At 37.0% G+C, this 21130-nt stretch overlaps 1 protein-coding gene and 1 long non-coding RNA gene across 5 annotated transcripts in view; one reads left to right on the top strand and one right to left on the bottom strand.

Annotated features, from left to right (window-relative positions):
• Positions 1-564: 564 nt before the first annotated feature.
• On the bottom strand, positions 565-13787 carry LOC129774955 (uncharacterized). The gene is made up of 3 exons (XR_008742819.1): positions 13648-13787; positions 13396-13583; positions 565-2961 (listed from the first exon to the last, which is right to left on the bottom strand). It is a non-coding gene; the product is annotated as an uncharacterized LOC129774955 (long non-coding RNA).
• Positions 13788-14281: 494 nt separating this feature from the next.
• Positions 14282-21130, top strand: part of LOC129774922 (homeotic protein antennapedia) — a 120302-nt gene continuing 113453 nt past the window's right edge. The window contains exons 1-2 of one of the 4 annotated variants that reach the window (XM_055779002.1): positions 14282-14377; positions 14836-15070. The gene's annotated coding sequence lies outside the window, so the exon portion shown is untranslated. Of the gene's footprint in view, positions 15071-21130 lie in introns of all 4 variants that reach the window. The other 3 variants (XM_055779030.1, XM_055779052.1, XM_055779036.1) reach the window with 3 other exon arrangements.

Here is a 21130-nt window from a genome sequence, read left to right as displayed (position 1 = left end):
GTTTGTGGAACAAATTTTGAATATGTTGAAAAATCAAACGTGAATATGCTTCTTATATGAACGAATTGTGAAAAAGTATTTCGGTTACTGAAACCAACGCCCAAATGGCATAAAACAAAAATGTATACTACATTGTTCCTATTTTGTTCCTCATCCTCTCAGTATAAGTTTCTCCTTCTGTTGAGGGTTGATATATTTCTTATACATTTTAATGTGCGTACTGCTCTCCAGTCTCTACTCGGTTTTCGTTGTGTGCAAATATGGGTGGATTTCTGTTCAACCCTCATCCTTTTTGTTGTATAAACGTGATACCGGTACCGACCGGTGATATATGGCAAATTAAGGAAAGAAGACAGTTTGGGCAATATTTTGCTCAAGAGTTTCAGGCTTTCGGGGGAGCACAGCTGAAATTCTTTATATACGCACAATTGTTTTTCCTTTTGCTCGGGGACAACATGAAAAATTGCTCTTTGGGGAGCAAGAAAAAGCTAACTGGAATTTCTTTCGACATTCTTTAAGCAATGATACAAAAGTGTTCACATTCGAACGATCCTATTTATTAGTGGGTACGGAGCGTCTCCTTTTCATTTGAGCAGCGCGGTTTTTAATTCACATTTGATTAACGAGCTGTGAGATGGAAGCCATTTAGACGCCACATTGTTTGCGTAAATGTTTTACTACGGTTCGCCATCGAACATAAATCTAATACTGGATGGGATAGTTGGGAATAAAATAGAAGATGATACATTAACTTTTCCGAATTTGAACACGAGAAACGTTAAAACCGCGCAATATGTTACCACTAGAGAGAATGCAGGAAAAATGGAAAAGAGTTACCACTAGAGTAGTTAAAATTGTCTGAGTACGCTTCCCGTTCAAATTGCTACCGTCCATATAATCCATATAAATAAGAGATAAATTATGTAAAAACTGCTCTCTCCTCCAACTTTTCCATGAAAGCAGGACTCGCACCGAATAATAATTTTAAATTGCTATAAATCATAAGAACAAAACACCAGCTGCTAACACATAATTTTCCTATTTTTCCTCCTGCTTGATCTCAATTTCCTTGGGCCACGCTCCGCCGCAGCTTCCATCAAAACCACCACTATTTCACTGGTCTCTTACAGCAGGATATGTTTTATGCATAAATTTAGAACACTTCCAACGTATTCCTACTGTACAAGGTACAAGAAACTTGGGAACGCGCCCTCAGAGAACGGGCGAACTTGTGCCTAACCAAGGGGCGGACAGGAAGCGTACGTTCGGCGGAAAGCGTGTGCGTGTGATCTAGTTTAATTTTTCCATCTCGTATACATTTTCCGCCCCATTTGTAAACTACAATATAATAGTGTGCAACGAGAGGGATAACTGTGATGCAACCAAATCGGAATAAATGAAGTGTCTCTCAATAACGATTGAGAGAGTGTAGATGGCATTATTTATTCCTGCTGACAAAACATACTAATTTTCGAGGGTTATGGGTGCCCTGAAATATATTGTTTTTTTTTTCGTTTCCAAAATCAGGCACCGCACAAACAAGTGGTAGAACCTAATTGTTCCGCACTCATCGATTTATATGTGGTTGAAAATTAGCAGCCTTCATTCGAGATAATGTCAAATCAAATATGGCTCATTTTAAATAAAAAATTCTTCCGAATAATAATAAACAGCATTTATTCTATTATTTGCAACTGAACGATAGCTCACAATTTTTGCTCTAAACCGAAAAATTCTGTACACGTACACGAGCCAGAAGTCAAGTCCGATCCGGGGATATTTCTCGTTTCGCCACAATTCGGTTCTCCGGCATGCCTGATGTCGCTTTTGCGTTAGCATATGAATGTGTGTGTGTGTGTATGAGAGTATTTTCAGCAAATGGTGATACCATAAATCAATGGAGTCATTCATTTTTCATGCCTCTGCTGTCCGGAATAAATCGATTTATGAACATTACATTGTTATTTATGAATTCGGAAATAAATTTCTCAAAAAGGCAAAACAAAAACAGTCCGCTCTAGGCTTTCTAGAACCTGAGGAGGATAAATGAGATCAGTTATACGAATAGGGGCAAGTGTTACAATAAATGATTCATTTTGGGTGGAAAAAATTTTACACCGTTCAGAGTAAGTTATTCATTCCAATCATTGAAAAAGGACTTAATTCTATTTCTATAAAATTCGAATTTGTAATTCGGAAGAAACAAAATTTTGATGTTCTTTTGAACCCCCAAACCGTTGATTCTAACCCAACAGGTCAATTGATAGGGAACATGACCATTTTGCGTGGTGTGCTTGGTATACTGAAAAGCCGATAAACGGACAGAGCACTTGAAAGATACATGTTTAATTTTCATTTTAAAAACGAACTCGAAGCATTTGCTTTACCGATGCGTGTTGTTGCCAGTGGATAACGCGACATATACTGGCGATTGGGAACTCTGAATAAAGAATAAAACGGCGGAGCGTAAAAAGAATCGAGTGATTTGGTTATTTGAGTGAAAAGTCTAAATAACGGTGTCAATGATTAGTTCATGTTCCTATCATTTTGAAGTAATTAAACGATATTAATTTCTCATTTGTTCCAACTTTCTGTTCCATGCATACACAAATCCTTTTTTGAGTGCATTAAATATTACACCAAACGTAAGACGCCGCTCTTTGTGAAACAAACGCACATTATCGCCATTCACAGCGTGTTAAATTATGTAAAATATGGCCGCGAATAAAATTAATATTACAAATTTTAGGCACGCTTCAACTTTTCAACCCCTTTCGCATCTGACGCCTCCGTACAAATCCAGTGCACATATTTTAGTGCGCCACAGTTTACTCATCTCCTGCTTTGCCATTGCCAAAGGGTGTCAGGCCATATCCTCCTGAAAACCACAGATAGGCACTTCTGTCCCTCTGCATGAGTCCGAGTAAGCGTGGTGCCGTGTCAGTCCGTGATGCGTTGCCCCTGAAAGTTTTTGATTCATGATTATTCATGGAAACATTTGTCATTTCGGTATTATTGTTTAAATTATGGTTCTATTGTGTGGCTATATTCAAGAAAATAATCGTTGAGCTATCGCACTTTTAACGCGGTGTGATTCGCGTTTGCAATTCCATACACTACACTTCTTCTGTTAGCCGAAATACTGTTAACAGACGGCATTGCGCGAGAATAGAAAAAAAAAGTTCAACTAGTGCTTCGAGGCACTACGGATATGTTACTATTCTTTAACAACGAGTCCGAAATCATACTCACTATGTAATTTGATTGATCATAGTTTCTATTCTTTATTTCTATGTATCATAATGTATCCTTCTCGAAAACTAAAATTTCTCTTGAATCATATTCTTCGACTAGTTGCATGAATTACTTTAAAACTTATCCAATAACTATTTTTTATTATGTAAATCATTGAAATCTTACTTTCAACTCAAAGCTTCTGATGTTACGTCTTCCATAATTTTTGAAATGCTAGAGCTTTTGCAAAGCATGAAGATGGCATATACATCAATTGAAAGCTCCAACTTTCTTGTTTTGAAATATTCTACGCACATATTTTTATCTTGAGCTTCCGTATACTAACAGAATATTTCCACTCGGCAAGTTTATAGCAAATTCAATTAACCCCTGCGAACGTTTCATATAATATACACACTTCTTGTAATATTGTAAATCTCGAAAGCCGAAGCTTTGAACATGATTACACATTGCTTTTTCACTTTTTCACATCGCACTCCGTGTTTATTTTTTTTATTTGATTGTAGTTCAACAAAATACACTCAATTTCATGGTTTTAGAATCACTCTATTTATTGAAATGAAAATAAGAGTACTTCGTAACTAGGAAACGAAATGAAAAATATTGGGGGATAATGAAGTTGCCTTCTAAATGGCAACAAGTTTGCGAACAAAACGGCGCATATTTGACTTAAATTGAATAATTTTAAGTATGTTAAATAAAGGTCAAATTTCGATCAGAAATACGACATTTCTTTTTCCCCAACCCAATATCTTGCTCGTTAGAATTCAATTAATCCAAACCTGCGAGTCCCTCCAGTATGAAGCAATACCATGTGGCCCAAGATTGCCAAGTGTTTTTCAGTAAATCTGGCTGCTGATGAAGAAAAATCTGGATACTTTGAAAATTGAGGTTTTTTTTTATTTTTTGCGTTTTGAATTACGATTTTTTTCCATGATTACACTGATTTATGTGGGATCTTCCAGGCTTTTACGGATTATTCAGACACCCAGACTATCCTTTGTCTAGTCCAGGCATTCTATGATTCGTCCAGATTTTTTTCGGATTTATCGCATTTGGAACAGTATATTTAAAAAAAACATCGGGTCCCATTCGAAAAAGCCGTGAAATTCTAAAGTATACCCTTGTCACCCAGAAACCTACCTTGCAAGTGCGTGTTCATTAGCATCATATGTACCAAGGACTAAGGATTCGAATGACAGCCATCTTTTCGCGTATGGATGTAACCCCCTCAGAGGATTCTTTTCCAGAAGCTCCCGAATCTCATCAAATTTACTGCGTTGCAAGACACTATATGTCATGACACATCTGTTTAGTTTCATCTGGGATGCCATTGAGTAATTTCTTAACAGTTCATCAATTTTTCCGAATACAGAATCCAACTAGAAGACTTGATTTCAAAATACAGCGATAAATCTGAGAAAATCTGGACGAATCATAGAAAGTCTGGACTAGACAAAGGATAGTCTGGGTGTCTAAATAATCCATAAAAGTTTTCAAGATTCCACATAGATCTGGAAGGTTAGCAGCACTCATCCCGTTCAATTTAAAGATTTCTTCAAATAGGAGTGGTGTTTTTGCTTTGCTATAAACACGAATGAACACTTCCACACCCTGAAGTGTTGAAGACCTTCATATATTCAATATTCCCCAACTTAGTAAAAGTATATAGATGATACAATAGATAGAAAAGAAGGAAGGGTCCAAATGTCGTACCAGATAACACCTCATTGAGTCCAGAAAACACACTTCATTGTTATCTTTCCGCAGCGATCTGGCCTTACGGTTGATCGGAATCACCATATGATATTCAGTGCTTTAATTCTTGAAATAAATCCACTTTTTTTGCCGATCCGATGCAGAAATGACTTTCATTTGCAAAATTTCGCAAATACTTTTTTGGGTTTCTTGTTGTCTGTCGGTCAAATCATGCGAAATCCATCCAAGAAAAAATCTGTCGGGCGAGGTCCGAAGAAGCGGGGAATGGTTGATGACAGTCACCTTTCGTTTGGCTACATCCAATCATCTTTTTTTCTTCTTTTTTGCGATTGCACCCAAAAAAAAGTCCAAACGACGTCAACGGGGACCGAACCAAGACCGGCTGGAACGCTTGACTGTTTTACATGACCACGCTATCCACATGGCTAAAGATGTTGTTGCGTAAACGCGTTATAATTAATTTTAATTTTTGCCCTGGAGGCACAAAATTTGATGGCGGCTCTCTACTCCATAATTAAAATTATGACGCGACAAAAAATCTTACTCTTATCAGCCAAAACTAGCTACTGAACCGATATAGCGGTTCACGGTAGAAACGGTAGCTGGCCAGAAGTACTTTGCGTGTTGGAATAGAGATAGCATCACTTCTCGATTTTAGCGCGCTGTAGCCCGGAACTTTTAGAATGCACTGTCTATAGTGGAGAGGCAAAATTTTAGGACATTTATTCGAGGTCTGAACAGACAAAACAATTAACATTTTCAACATCCATTATTTTTAACATTAGAATTAAGGAAAAATGTATATATACTAGTAACAATACAGTAAGGAGTTCGGCTCCTTTAAACATATGTAACTGAGCCTGTAAAAACAAACGATTTAAATTAAAAAAACATCCATTATTCAACTCTTTTGTTTATTAGTCTTCGAAGGAAACAAAAACAATTATTCAAAATGATAAAAGATAATAATATTATACAAATAAGCCTTTAGCACGTTTTCTTATAATAATTTCGATTTTTTTGAAACAGTAAAGTTGAAACATTTTTTATTGGTTAGTGCGATAAAGAGATGTATGAAAAATGTTCATTCCGAAGTTTAATTAAATCAATTCATAGAACTTGATATATCGCGTACACCAGTTCAGAAAAAAGTTGATTCGAGTAAAACGCGTTGGAAAGTTTAAATCAACGACGTACTCAATTAGATAGCTTAGATTATGATTAGGAAAATAAGAAGAATTTCGATAAATTCTTCCATGAACATGTTCTTGGAAAGATTCGTAAATATGAATTAAACAATGATTTCTTTCTCTTCAATTCCTATACTAGAATATCAATTCACCTTGTCCGCTACAAAAAAAAACTGTAAGATCAAATAAGGAACCTATACCATGGAGGTTGACGTCGAATTGTATCCAAACATGTTGTTCGTTGTATTTCCCTTACAGCGCAAGCAGCGAGTAAAATCAAGTAAACATACCTACTTTATTCGTCAAATTGCTCAATTGTTTTACTATCTTCACTACTTGCATTTTAAGCAAAACATTGTTGAATAAATTTCCTGTCTAATGGTATATACAAACCCCGTTCGATTTTGGCACATGTGCCAAAAACAAACGGTTTTTCTTAAATCCAGTTTTTAAAGGGTGTGTCACATCAAATTGCATCACGGAAAAAACGCTGTAGAAACTTAATTTTTAGGAATTATATCTTCAGCTTTCGCTTATAATCAGATAAGAGTGTATAGATCACGTTGGCCATGCTTCACTGTCAATTTTTCGTAAATTTGGAAAAATGTCGTCGAACGAAAAAGAGCGTCGTGAATTAATCCTGTGCACTCATTTCGAGAATCCGGAGTTGTCACATCGGGACATCGGTAAGATGCTGGGAATCGTCCAATCCACGGTCAGCAGAGTACTAAAACGATACTTCGAGAACCTAACCATCGACCGGAAGGTGAAGAACGGCAAAAATGGATGCTCCGTCAGTGAAAAAGATCACAAGCGTGTAGTTAAGCAGTTTTGACGTGATCCGAGAAGTTCGGTCCGGGATGTCGCCAATAAGCTGAATTTGTCAAGTTCATTCGTCCAGCGGACCAAGCAGCGGGAGGGCCTGCGTACATACATGGTTCAGAAGGCTCCTAACCGCGACGAAAGGCAAAACATGGTGGGGAAGACACGAGCTCGGAAGCTGTACACCGAAATGCTGACGAAGCCGCATTGCCTGGTAATTGACGACGAAACCTACGTCAAAGCGGACTTTCGTCAGCTACCGGGCCTGTTGTTCTTCTCCGCAGAGGACAAATTCAGCGTTCCGGAGGAGATTCGCAAGCAGAAACTATACAAGATTGCCAAAAAGTACATGGTGTGGCAATCGATCTGCTCTTGCGGAAATCGAAGCGCCCCCTTCGTGATGACCGGCACGGTGAACGGGCAGGTTTACCTTAAGGAGTGCCTACAGAAGCGCTTACTACCACTATTGAAGCAGCACGAGGGCCCGACCATCTTCTGGCCGGATCTCGCTTCGTGCCACTATTCAAAGGACGTGTTGGAGTGGTACGAAGCCAACGGGGTCACCTTCGTGAAAAAGGAAATGAACCCGCCCAACGCGCCGGAGCTTCGCCCAATAGAGAAATATTGGGCAATTATGAAGCAGGCCCTCCGGAAGAACCCAAAAGTTGTCAAATCGGAGGCGGACTTCAAGAGAAAATGGATTTCTGTTAAAAAAAACTACAACCTGACGTTGTACAGAACCTTATGGACGGGGTAAAGAGGAAGGTGCGAGCATACGGGCTTGGGCTCGAAGTATGAATAAAAAGAAAATGCCAAAAGTTGTTTAATAGTTTTTATTTTACTGTCTAAAATTTTCAAAAAGATCGGTCTACTGGGCGAATTTCTACAGCGTTTTTTCCGTGATGCAATTTGATGTGACACACCCTTTAGTGTATTCGTCATTCAACCAATTTAAGCTCAACAAAAGAAAGATAATATGATCCTTTTTGTTGCCAATATAAATGGCTGGAATCTGTCAACTGGTTCCGGAAAATGGCCAGAACATGTTCCGGTAATATAATGTGCATGATCAAAGCAGTGCTTAGAACCGTACTATGCCCATCATGTGACACCTATAATTACTCGGGATTTAACAACTAGCCCATTGGTGGTCATATCTAGTGTCTAGGGCGTCATAGGCCAGATGTGGACCTGTTCTGGTTGCCGAATACCTGTTCTGGTTGCCCGAATACTCCCGGGTGGCTATTATTGAACCTCTAACAACATGGAATCCAACATGTAGTCAATTGGTGAACATAATAAGTGCATACGACATTTCTGACCTCATCTGCATGTGCCCCCAATCCCTTTTCCACCTTGGCATTATTGGAATGTTACTTTCTTAAGGTTAAGATCCTTGGAAAGCAGCCTCTGGGGTTTTTCATCCTGCCACTCCGCATTTATCGAGGTACACATCTCAACAAATACAAACGTCTTGTACCTGAAATTTTTAATCTCGGGGTATTCCGTTGTTTCAACTGTGTCGATGTCCATCTGGGAATTGAGCAATATACGCAAAAGAACGTCGTCTTCGTGCAGCAGTTCCAACTATCCAGCCTATATTTTCCAAGATCGTTGAATCACTGTTTCGGAGACATCCATCCATGATTCATGCAGCCGGAAAAACCGCCTTAAAAGTTGATTTTCTTAATCAGTTGCTTAAAGTCAGACTCATTGGCTATTTCAAGATATAATTTGTCTCGGTATCTTGTTTTGGTAATTTGAATGAACTGTTGGTCCATGGGCTGTAGTAAAGGGGTGACGTTTGGCGGTACAAACTTTACCTCTATCAAGCCGTCATCCGGAATCAGCTCATGTTGGAAATGGACATGGGCCTTACAATTATCAAGAAGGAAAACGGCTTTTGGTTCGATTCCCGCTCTATTGGAAAATTTTCGAATATTTGGTACTAAAGACTCGTGAAACCACTTCTGAAATATGTTGCGAGTCGTCCATGCATTTTTCGAAGTGGCATACTGTCGTTCTACGCATAGTTGTCCCATGTTACTTTTTGACAATTTTCACTTTTCTTCATAAAACGATGTTTTCATGCCTAACCTTCCGGAAAAAAACAAAAAAGATCTAGTTTGTTCCCAGCTTTAAAAAAAACAACATCAAGCTCAATTGTCCCATGTTGATATTCTATTCATTACTGTCCTACCATGAATTGTTAACCTGTATCCAAGATTGGTTCATTCAAATGAAGGAATCTTTTCACATTCCATTAAACAATAGTTCTCTGCTTATAAAAAACCCAGTGTATTGCTAAACCTAAATGCTTAAAGCTTCTGGTAGACAAATATGCTAGAACACTTTAAGCACGTTTTTCTCAGTTGCTGATTTTGGAATATGGGACAACTATGCGTGGAACGGCAGGATACTCAACAGAAATTTGAACGTTTTCGAAAGCCCGATGGGTTCTTTTTTTTTATCCCAACAGTTTATTTTATTAGGCTCATTTAGCAATTCAGCTGTAACAGAGCCGAATTCATTCGTGTACATTTTGTATCTTAAGATAACTTTTGTTGTATATTACACTGTTACCATTTTGAGGCGTTTCGATAAACATTTGTTTTATCTATAACACAATAGCCGTTTAGGCACAAGAGAATTCCTATTCTATCGATGCACAACACATGTCGCCTTTTTTCGGCGAAAGAATATTGCTATTGTTCGAATGTTCACAGTTGGGCTGTTCACAGCGGGACTGTTGATATGAGGCTTCCTTTGTTGCGTTATTAATAGTGCCAATTACCGATGCAGCAGACCGAAAATGTGAGCGGTAAGGGACTGGGATTACCGACACATGATGATTGTTGCGTGGACATAGTAGCTAGAATAACACACTAAGATGGTCAGTTGAGGGGCCCTGAGTTATGAGCCTATGATCGTTCGCTTAGTAGCGGACACGCAACCAATTAGGCTACGAAAACCCCCAATTCCCGATGGGTTCTTAGTTTTTCCAATTATAAAAATCGGCAATTTGTGAGACCCGTAGCATTTGCGCATGACCTAAATGTTATTCTATATTTTACCATCTTTAGCCCCGGAGCAGTAGACTCTCCAGTGTTTACCATAGTGTACCCGAGGAGAGCAAAAACTAAAATATTCGCGTCATGTAATTTTTTTTATCCCTAAATATTTTTAGCCACTAAAAAGTTTTAAAAAAAATATGAAAAAAACCGTTTGTTTTTAGCACGGTTCGATTTTGGCGACACAAAATATTCCTGCGTGTTGCCAAAATCGAGCGGGGTATGTAGTATAATATATATTGTAATAACAATTTTATTAAAAATTCGATTTCTTTCTGTTTTTCGTTCATTTTCGAATCGTTCATTTTGAGCGGTACGCATAACATTTTGTTGTTTTAGTTTTAGTGTTTTTCTAATTTAATCCAAAGTTCGATCAGCTAAAAAGTGGCTGAGCGTTTCAATATGAAACGTTCACAGGAGTGTAAGAGAAACACTAAGCTGAAAATTTACCTGCAAACATTAGTACATAATTTATTCCAAAGTTTGATCGATCTGCTAAAAAATGGCTTAGCGTTCCAACATGAAACGTTCACAGGAGTGTAAGAGAAACACTAAGCTGAAAATTTACCTGCAAACATTAGTACATATCGCTAAATTTGCTAAATTACAGAAAATTTTCTGAAACACCTAAAAAACGTGGTTTTGATTTTTAAAATCAATGAAACAAATTCAAATTTTTTTTTCCAGAGCAACAAATCAGTCTTGTAATTATTGAAGGTTTCAAAACTACTTCCATTTTGTGGTGCGATCATTATTTATTGAATTATTCATCATCAAAGACACAGGGGTAATTCAAGCAGAAATATCTCGGTATGGAAAGGTTCCATAACATTCCAGGAACAAAAAGAAAGCTGTTTGATAAGTTTAATTGAATTTGCTATTAAGTTGGTTAACAAATAATAATGTCGGTCTACAAAAAGTTTGAAAAAACAGAAAGTTATCGTTTTTTTTCCCGATATTTTTGTCCACTACATCTTTACATATCCAGATGTAAATATCGTAAGATATTGCAAAACTTGGAAGTTGGAGCTTCAGAATCACCTAAAAATTTGGACTCCGTGACCCTAGTGTATATTTAAACAAAATATTTATGAACAATCTCTGATCAGTCAGTCACAGTGACTAAAAAACTAAGCAATAGTCTTTGTGATTTAAACGTAATGTTTCGATTAAAATAAACACATGTTATTTGGTATTGCCATTGATTCGTTTAGGTTACTAAAATTTATATCAACATGAAAATTTTACGATTGCATATTGTAGAGGATTATTACACAAATTAATCATTTCAAATCCCCCAATTGACATAAATATTTCAAAATATTCAAATAAGTATATATGATTTAAGTCCCTATGAAAAATGAAATTTGAAAGTAAATATATATCAGTGTGGATCGAGTCACATATGACACCTCCAATTTTTAGGTATATTTAAAACAATGTCGGGTGACGCTATAAATCAAATACGATTATGCAAATTTTCTCGAGAAAGATTGCAACCCATCTGCTTCACAAACCCCTTCCGATCCAATTATTTGCATCACGGGGCTACAACCAAAGTATACCGCAGATTACTCACTTGAAATCACATAAATATGGGAACAAGTGACACCGGGTGGATGTTGCGTTCAGTGATACAAATTATAAAGACCCAACGCATTTTTATTCGGCCAAATAACGAATGGTAAATATCATGCAAGTTAATTTTAAATTTACGGTCAGGACGCCTAGAGCCACATTTTTTTTATTCAATACAGTTCAACAGCTAAATCGAAATCCCAACTACGTTTGTGTGTCTTTCCCAAATGTAAACGATGCCTGCGCTCTGCGCTCCGCTGGATGCATCAAATCTTTTTGGAATGAGTTCTCGCGGTTTCCCATTAAGATGTGCCTTGAGCATAGGGAAAAAAACTGCAAGGCATCTTATTCCGCTTGTATTGCGTCGGATGGTTGTGTTTGCATAATTTAGTGTACTATACACAAACATACTCGAACAGATCTCTACCAAAAACCACGGAACAAGACCAATTTTTTTTATCTCCCATCACTTGATTTCGACAACATTTGCGCATATAATATTCTCGTTTCACTTTTGGCTAATGTAATGTCTTAATTTTTTTTCATCTTCGCTCTTGTGTTTTTTTTAATTTATGGTAGAAACGAATTGTTGAAATAAAGACATATATTTTAATGATTTATTGCATTGTTAATCTTTTTGTTCATAATTTTGCGCCATTTGGCATGGATTGCCAGAACATAAATTCGTCTGCAAAATTACTATTTTTATTGTGCCGAAAATATTAATAGAAATGATAAATTTGAACGCTTAAAACGTGGTGTAATTCAGACATTACCGTTATTAATTGTTTTATGAGTAAATTTTAAAAAAGAATCGTTCTTAATTATTTTTTTTCGCATATCTTGGCAAGTTCCTATTTTCGGATATAAGAAGCGGCGGCAAATGCTCGCCACACGGACCACCACTTGTAAATTATAGTGTCAGTCAATCCAAGCCGAAAACTTCCCGTGTGCATTAATAAATCGCAACATACATCAGTGAACGTGGAAACATACATCTGAAGTGCCGTGAGCCGAAAAATTCCCGTAGCTTCGTCTTGTTGTGATGAAGCAATACAGATCAATTCTCTGTGTAATAAAGCAACTCGCTCCGTTTATTTTCTGGAGAGAATGATGCGAGCTTTCACACAATGGGTCACAACAAAGTCCACTTTTAAATAAAACGTTATTTGGGAATAAAACGACGAACTAACACTAATTTATTAAAATCATTCATCGTTGCAACTATCAAAAATGCTGAACTCTAGCTGCTCAAAAATTATTTTATGTCTGCAGCGGCACACTGTTTTCTTCCATTTCACACGCTACGAGCCCACTGTGAAATCATAAACTAGAGAAAAAAATATGAAGTTCTTCCTGAAATGCGCACACTGGCGTTGTTTATGCGATCTTTTTTCACTCCTCTACAATTCACACTCTCGCGTAATAAAAATCACTCTTGCGACGACACGAAAGCTCAATTGCTACCATGTCTATGGTGATGCTCCCTAAAAACAGCTCCGTCGCTGAACAGAAAACATTCCAACATATCACCGGAGACACAAAAAAAAATTCGGATAAAGCACTCACTCTCTTACATTGTCCCTGCTCGTAAAGTCACTCAGTGTCGACCAGAGAGAACTCCTTCTGCCTATAAATAACTGTTTTATATACGAGATTGCCTCACGGAACAAAATAAAACTACAATATCTCACACGCACGTTTCATCCATCTTCCTGAAGCGCTTTCCTGTACGTTTTTTTTTCCTTTCTGTTACTCACTTCTCTTATAATGGTTTATGAGATTTGCTCCTCCTATTTGTTGTCTTTTTTGCACCGAAGCAAATTCCCTTCCCTTGGTGTTGGTGAGACACATTCCGAGTACATTTTTTTCGGTTGCTGGTCGTCTCGACAGGCTTTACGGCGCGTGGAATGGAAGACGAAATGAAAGAGGATGCTGTAGAAAGAGGCTGTAAAGCATATGATTTTTATGTTTTTCGACCCGACGTCCAAAACACATTATAAAGAACTCACCCGAGAGCATGTCGCTACGCAAGCGAACGTGCAGTAAGCTCGTATTTTATGTTTTATGTAAGTTGACTCGGTTCGTATGATCCGTACTCCTTCAACGCCTAGTTATGTGCAACTGTTTCGCTCTGCCTTTCTGCACGGTCATATTTTACTCAAAGCTGAGAGTTACCAACACTGCTCGTAAAATTGAGAGCCACCCACCAATACCAAGAGGGCGCCATAGGCCGCTCGTAAAGGTGTCCGAGATTCTCATAATAAATTTAAAATTCGTCGAGAAGAAAAATATACTTTACGACCGTTGCACACAAACGTTTGATAGAAACGCAAGGATTTCCTTTCATTCTGGCCCGCACATTTTCGCTATGCTAGAGTTATATTTATCTCTTTTTATCGTAATTGATTGTTACTGTTGTTTCATGCGGTCGTCATTTGATAGTTTATGTGTGAGAGTCTTCTCAAGATTCGGTTGCCAATGGTATAGAGGATAGGCCCGGGAAGGGATGGAAACGTGTACGACGAGGAGGGATCAAAGCGGGTAGCGCCCGTGTGTCCAATCTCATCGTCGTATTTTATTGCTACAGGGATTCTCCCGCTTCACATGTGAGCTCTCGGCTGTTCGCACACAATTCACCAGAGTGAACAGCAGAGAAATCGTATTTTATGGTTTTAGTTTGATAGAAATCGTAAAGAAATAAACATCAATTAGAAAAGCATAAAAGAAACACAATAAAAAGTACGTAGCTGTCGCATTTGGATTTTCTGCTCTCTACTGTATTGTCGGTTGTTACGTTTTGCTCTTCGAAAGACGAAACCAAAAACAAAGAGGACGAACAATCATAACAAATCGTAAAATTTTATAGTTATTGCAATTTACGAGGTGTTTACGATGCCGGGGTTTAGTGTCTAATCGTCAACACTAGTAGTGAGGTTAATTGGCAGTTGTATCCTGTCACGAAAACAAAAGCTTATCAAAAGCGTGCGGAAACACTCATCTTGTTGCGGAAACTGTGTGGAACTATCACTATTATTGTGGGAAAGAAGAAAAAAGTGTATGCTGCTGTTTAAATAAGTGTTCCTGAAAAAGCCAAAATTCGTCTAAGTAGAAAAATAAATTGCTACAAGTTTGCGGAAGATATAGTGCAATTGCTTTATTTATTTTGAAAGTTTCGATTTTATTTGTCCACCCATCAGATGTGCTTAAGTTTTATATAAATAGAAGTAATAGAAGTTTATAAAGGTGCAAATTATATATGAAATACAGTGACCCAGATCTAATAATCTGTAGTGAATAAACTGGTAAATGCATATAGCAAGTTTCACTGATGTCTCACTAGCATTCAAACATCACGGTGCAGTTGCAATTCGTTGTAGCAGTTAAACATAAAAATACGAAGTCGACGATTTCGTTTCTGCATACTACATATTGGTGAGTATTATCAAAATAGATTTCCGTCGGTTTTTTTTTTTTGCAAAAGAACATTTTACGAAATTACAATATCCTCATATGCATCGATGCATCGTTTTCTTGAACGAACCATGTATCAGACAATACTCGAACTTTTAACGAGATTGAATATTATCTTTCAATAGATAATGTATTCTATTATCTGGTTCTCTAATCATGAATGGGAAGTTCTCTTATAGTTTTCTCTAATGTTCAGTTCCTTACAAAGAACTGGTTATTCTCAACTTAAAGAGCCTTGCCTTATAGTTATTCTGCTTGATTCATTTCTTTACTCTTCGTTCAGTCGATTCCATTGTTTCTGTCCTGAATTGATCCACCTATGATTAGATGTGACCTTCCTTATTTCATGTAGTTTTAAATTATTACCAGAATGATTTTGTCTGAAACGAAAGCTATTGCTGTTGTTTCCATTGTTGACGGCGAAGAAATGCTGAAGAATTACTTCTATCCGATTACTCATTTCCCAAAAAATCTAACAAACCAATTGAAAAATCCGCTGCAAAAAAAAAACAATGCCATTGAGAGATAAGAAGTTATTATTCAGTGGAATGTAACGGGCATCTAGATTTTCTTCGTCAGTTAAATTGCTCACCGTATCCAGCGGAAGAATATCACACTAACAATATCATTAAAATCGTCGTTCCATGTCCGGATGTTTTCCCCCAGCTCCTCCACATTCTAAATTGTTTTGTAAATAAAAAAATTCTTTTATCAAAGTAACATTGTAGAAAAGTACATATTTTTTTATTTTATTCGGTTTTGTTATTGAAATTGATAACACTTTCCGCACAAATTTGCCTTCAACGAATCTATTGCTCAATAAAGTTATACAAAATTAATTAAAATCGATGGTTAGTGGTAACTAGTAAATTATTGCTTACCGAAGGCTTGAGAAATTATCGAAGATGCTGTTGGATTTTTCAAACAACTAGTTGTTGATAAGCTAATACAATAACAACGTAGTCTAATATACAACAAAAAAATCAACATCATCTCAAGAAATAGTATTTGTTGAACTATTAGGTTGAGACTTCAATGCCAGATGACACGACTTGATTGTGCTCTGAGTGACAAGTCCAACAATACACTTGTTCCAGTGCAAGTCAAAAACCTTTTTTTTCGACGAAAAACCCTTGCCAGATCTTGAATCAAACCCGAAGCATCCAGTATAATGTTTGTAACACTATCCACTCGGCCATTATTGGTGGTTGATTCTAATAGAAAGATCCTCACTGAAGGAGAATGTGAAGGAGAATGAAATTTTGCATACCATTCTAATTATGTATTCTTATTCTAGAGAGATTCTCAATAAGAGGATATGATTTGAAATTTAAGTGAAATTGCGAAATTGATTAGAACGAAATTGAAAAAAAAAAAGGAAAAAAATGTGCGAAATTGTTTCATTTCACGGAAGTTTCTATGTCATTTATAATTTGAATATATGATACCACAATACCAAAATGCTCATGAATCATTAATTTTTCTTAGTGTTATGCTGTGAATGTGAATGTAATAATGTTTCGTAAGCTACCAAAAATTAAACTACTACATAAACTCTGGGTTCGACTCACATCCCAACTAACAATTAACCATTAGTTTTGTCCTGCTCTATGCTTAATAATGCCTGAACTATGTATCATCAAAACTTATATTCAATCCTTGTTCGCACAAATTAGGAGAAATTATCAAGGTACAACCAATATTGTTCATCACATACATTTTAAAGTCAATTGGAAAACGTTTATCCGGCTCCAAAGTGTGGTTTTACGTTTATTACGTCTGTCGACAGACGCTTGTTAGAGTCTTCTACAGCTGCTAGATAACTTTTGAAAAAAAAAAAAACTGGCCGAGATTTAAACTCATGACCTTTGCATCGTTGATCCTTCATCGAATCATTCGCTCCGTTAGACCACTTAAAAATGTTATGCAAGACTGCCTTCTATCTTACTACTACTACATGCAATTTAAGTAGCCTGTCATGTGTTGTACAAAAGATGCTTCGCAGTTGAAGGGACATTTTCAAAACTTTTCACTGGCTTATTATCCAGCTAAAAATCAAGGGTTGAACAAAAGTTTCGATTCGGTCTAAATAATCTTTTACACTGCGTATACATTCTGAAATATATATACTGGAAATTTGCGTTGACATCTGAATTTATATAGTCGCCTCCAAAATAGGCTTCTTCTGAAGCAATATACTTTTTTCGAACGAATAAAACAGTCATCCAAATACTTTTTATAGCTATATTCAGGAATTGCATTTAGCTCAAGCATTTGTTTTTATATCTACAATCATTCAAAACAGGTCCCACAAAACGATAATTTGAATTTCGGAAATAGGAACGAGTCACACAGAGCCATATCTGTAGGGTTGGATGAGCGTACGATGAACTTGATTACGATGAAATTTTTGAAGAAAATTGATCTCCTCTGGCACTAATCGTGCTGCGAAATTTTTCATGCCCAAAACATCAACCAAACTATGACGCACGGTCTCGTGAGAGGTACTTAATTCACGGGCTTGCTCACTCAAAATTAACTGACGATTTCTGAGCACAATTCATTTCATTTCGTCGATGTTTTCATCAAAAAAATATTCAAAAAATGTTCAGCGGATTCAGAGAATTCAGAAGATTCAGAAGATTTAAAATTACAAATTCCCTGTACGTATGTGACAGAATGTGGTTCAGAATATCGTTTCATTAATCATTCAATGCTATTGTACGAATTTTATTCGGCTAACTAATTTAACAACAGCTAGTGATTATTTGTAGGGATAAGTAAAGGCAATTTGTGTTCCGCGGCATAGCTAGAATGCGAATGCTATAATGCTACAAACAAATTCCAATGAAAGTATGCGTTGTTTTCCATATTTCCTTGACGTAATTGGATGGCGGGTAAGGCTAAAGATGAAGTATGTCAACCCAATATCAGATTCACAGAAACTAAGAGCTATCTATGAGGTATCAAAATCCTATCATCATAATTAGTATCTGCTCACTTCAATAATAATCCATTTATACCAATTAGACGAATAAGGAGTCATCCACAGAGATCGTACTTTACGAAAAATTAAGTACGATTCTAAAAAATAAAAATATGACATATAAAAAATAGTAATCCAGATTACATGTTACTATTCAGAAGGTTATTTCATTACGACTCTCGTCTCTATGCGAAAACTAGAACAGTTGATTTTCACGATCTTTTCTTGATGCGTGTACGTGTGATACGTATCAGTTCATATCTCTGAAGAAGTTTTGCATTTTATGAAAAGCATCATTGAGTCATTGAAAATCCTCCAAGCTTTCGTAGAAACAATGACTGCCAACATGCCGTTCAACTTCGTTCAACAACATTTTAATGATTTTATGTGCAACTTTAACATATGGAGCTCATAATGAAAGGGGTGTAAGTGACATCAATGGTTTCTCTATATCGACTCTCTCTATTGGTTTTAACTTGGCTGCAAAACACATTCCTAGCTGTATTTGACAATGTGGAAGATAGGTCAGAACTTCACCTATCTAATTCTGTAGCAAACTTAAATTGGTACGTTTTTGCAGTTGAGTTATTAACTAAAGAAAAAGTTGATTAAGAGAAATCTGCCTTGATCGATTACACCCTTCTAAGCCCTCACATCAAATATATTCCAGCGGAATCTACGAACCCTAAATTAAAGTATTAAAATCATTAACAGCATTCACATTTTCAGGCGCGTGGCTTACATTTTCGGCTTTGCAAAAATAAAGTGTAAAATATACTGCACATTCTCTTTGTAACTGTATGTAATAAGCAAAAATACAGTAAAAGATTTTTTAGACAGAATTGTCATCTTTCCAACGAGCATTAATCTGAGATTGTTTGATCGATACTTCAAGGGATATCGAATAGGACGGTCATCGACGGGAAAATAATGGAATTGTTTTCCGCCAACCTAGTGTAACAGAAATATCGATACTTTATTTGATTCATTGATATCTTTGTTTTATAATACAAATATACATCGACTAGTTTATTTTTTTGGGTTAACAGTTTAATGTACTCTGAATTCATTTTTTACGCGGTTCACGCGTGCGTAAAAAAACGCGTAATTTCGAGAGAATCGCGTAAAATAAAGTCACGGAAAAAAACCAGTGGAAAAGGAATCCAGTGTATGACGTTTACAATATTTATTTCAGTTAATAGAATATAATAATATTCTATGTCTAATATATTCTCGACAAAATAATTAGAGGAGCAATGTGCAACATCGAGCATCGAGTTATTTTCGTTAGTAATAAATGCCTGGGAATGAAACATAAATTTTTACAAGTTAAATGTTTTGGAATCTCCTCGTTACATTTTTTTGTTGTGATGTGTGAATGGGTAGTGAACAAAGAAAAAGAATCGGATTTTTGGTATACACTAGCCTCATCTTTTTCCTTCCCCGACATTCTTTTCCTTTACACATTATACAGAGTTTTCCATTTCAGGCTTCCGAAAGTATACAGCCCTGCGCTGACAACCGTTTGACATAGCTGTCACCAAAACGTCATATCGTTAGTTGAATGTCTGTCATTTTACAATATGGATCGTTTTAGCATCGCACAACGTGTTAATTTTGTTAAATTATACTATAAAAATGATGAAAAACCGGCAAATGTTTTTCGAGCATTACGGACGGATTTTGGTCGTCATGGACGGCCTACAGAGCACACAATCGCTAATGTAGTGCGTAAATTCGAACAAACTGGATCCGTAGCGGATATTGTGAAACCTGTGCATCATCGTAATGTGCGTTCGGCCGAAAATATTGCTGCTGTTGCTGCCAGTGTGGAGGATGACCCGAATGTTTCGATTCCACGGCGTGCTCAGCAATTGGGCTTGTCAAACACATCATTGTGGCGAATTTTGCATTTGGACTTGCACCTACATCCATATAAAGTCCAACTGGTACAAAAATTAGAGCGTGGTGACCATGGAATGCGTCGGGCATACGTCGATTGGGTGAACGAACAACAGCAGCAAAATGCTGAATTTTCGCATCAAATTTTCTTCAGCGATGAAGCACATTTCGAGCTCGGTGGCTATGTGAACACCCAAAATTTCCGGGGCTCAGAAAATCCACACGTGATTGTTGAGAGGCCATTGCATCCGCCAAAAGTCACTGTTTGGTGCGCATTATGGTCTGGTGGAGTCATCGGGCCGTATTTCTTTGAAAATGAGGACGGCGAGACGGTAACTGTGAATGGTGAGCGCTATGGCCGCATGTTAACCGATTTTTTTGCCACAAATTGAAGATATGGATACGGATGACATGTGATTTCAGCAGGACGGCGCCACGTGCCACACAACACGACCGAACATGGCCATATTGCGAACGAAATTTGAGGGACGCATAATTTCGCGTTTTGGTGATGCCAATTGGCCGTCCAGATCATGCGATTTGAACCCGCTAGACTTTTTTTTGTGGGGTTATGCGAAAGACCGTGTCTATGCCAACTCTCCGCAAACTCGTGAACATTTGAAAGACAACATTCGTGAAGTTATGACCGAGATACCGCCCCATATGTGCCGAAAAATCATCGAAAATTACCTGTTCCGGATCAAGGTGTGCGAGGAAGCCCTAGGTGGACATTTGAATGATGTTGTATTTCACACATAATGGCATAAACCAAACTTTAATTTGAAATAAAAGTTTCATCGAAATTCGAATTCTAAGTGTGTTTTATTTCAATTTACTTTCGGAATTTAATGTTGGAAAACCCTGTATATTGCAAATTATTATTGATTGATTATGGAGAGGTAAAATATTGTATCGGCTGATATAATCAAAGAATCTCTTTTACTCGAGTTTCTTAAGCTACCTGAATATCGGAGTAATCAGAGATTGACAGCGCATTGCGTCATAACTATATAATCAGTTTTCTACAGAAATCTCTAAAAAGTAGGGCATACATTTTTTCACATTTTCTCCTACTTCCGTGGCACTATTTTCTGCGTGTTGTGACACATGAGATTTTCGGATTTTCGTTTCGT

Source organism: Toxorhynchites rutilus, chromosome 1, assembly GCF_029784135.1.
Source record: "Toxorhynchites rutilus septentrionalis strain SRP chromosome 1, ASM2978413v1, whole genome shotgun sequence".
Classification (NCBI taxonomy): Eukaryota; Metazoa; Arthropoda; class Insecta; order Diptera; family Culicidae; genus Toxorhynchites; species Toxorhynchites rutilus.
Note: the sequence above shows the minus strand (reverse complement) of the source record. Positions and strands in the feature narration are given on the sequence as shown.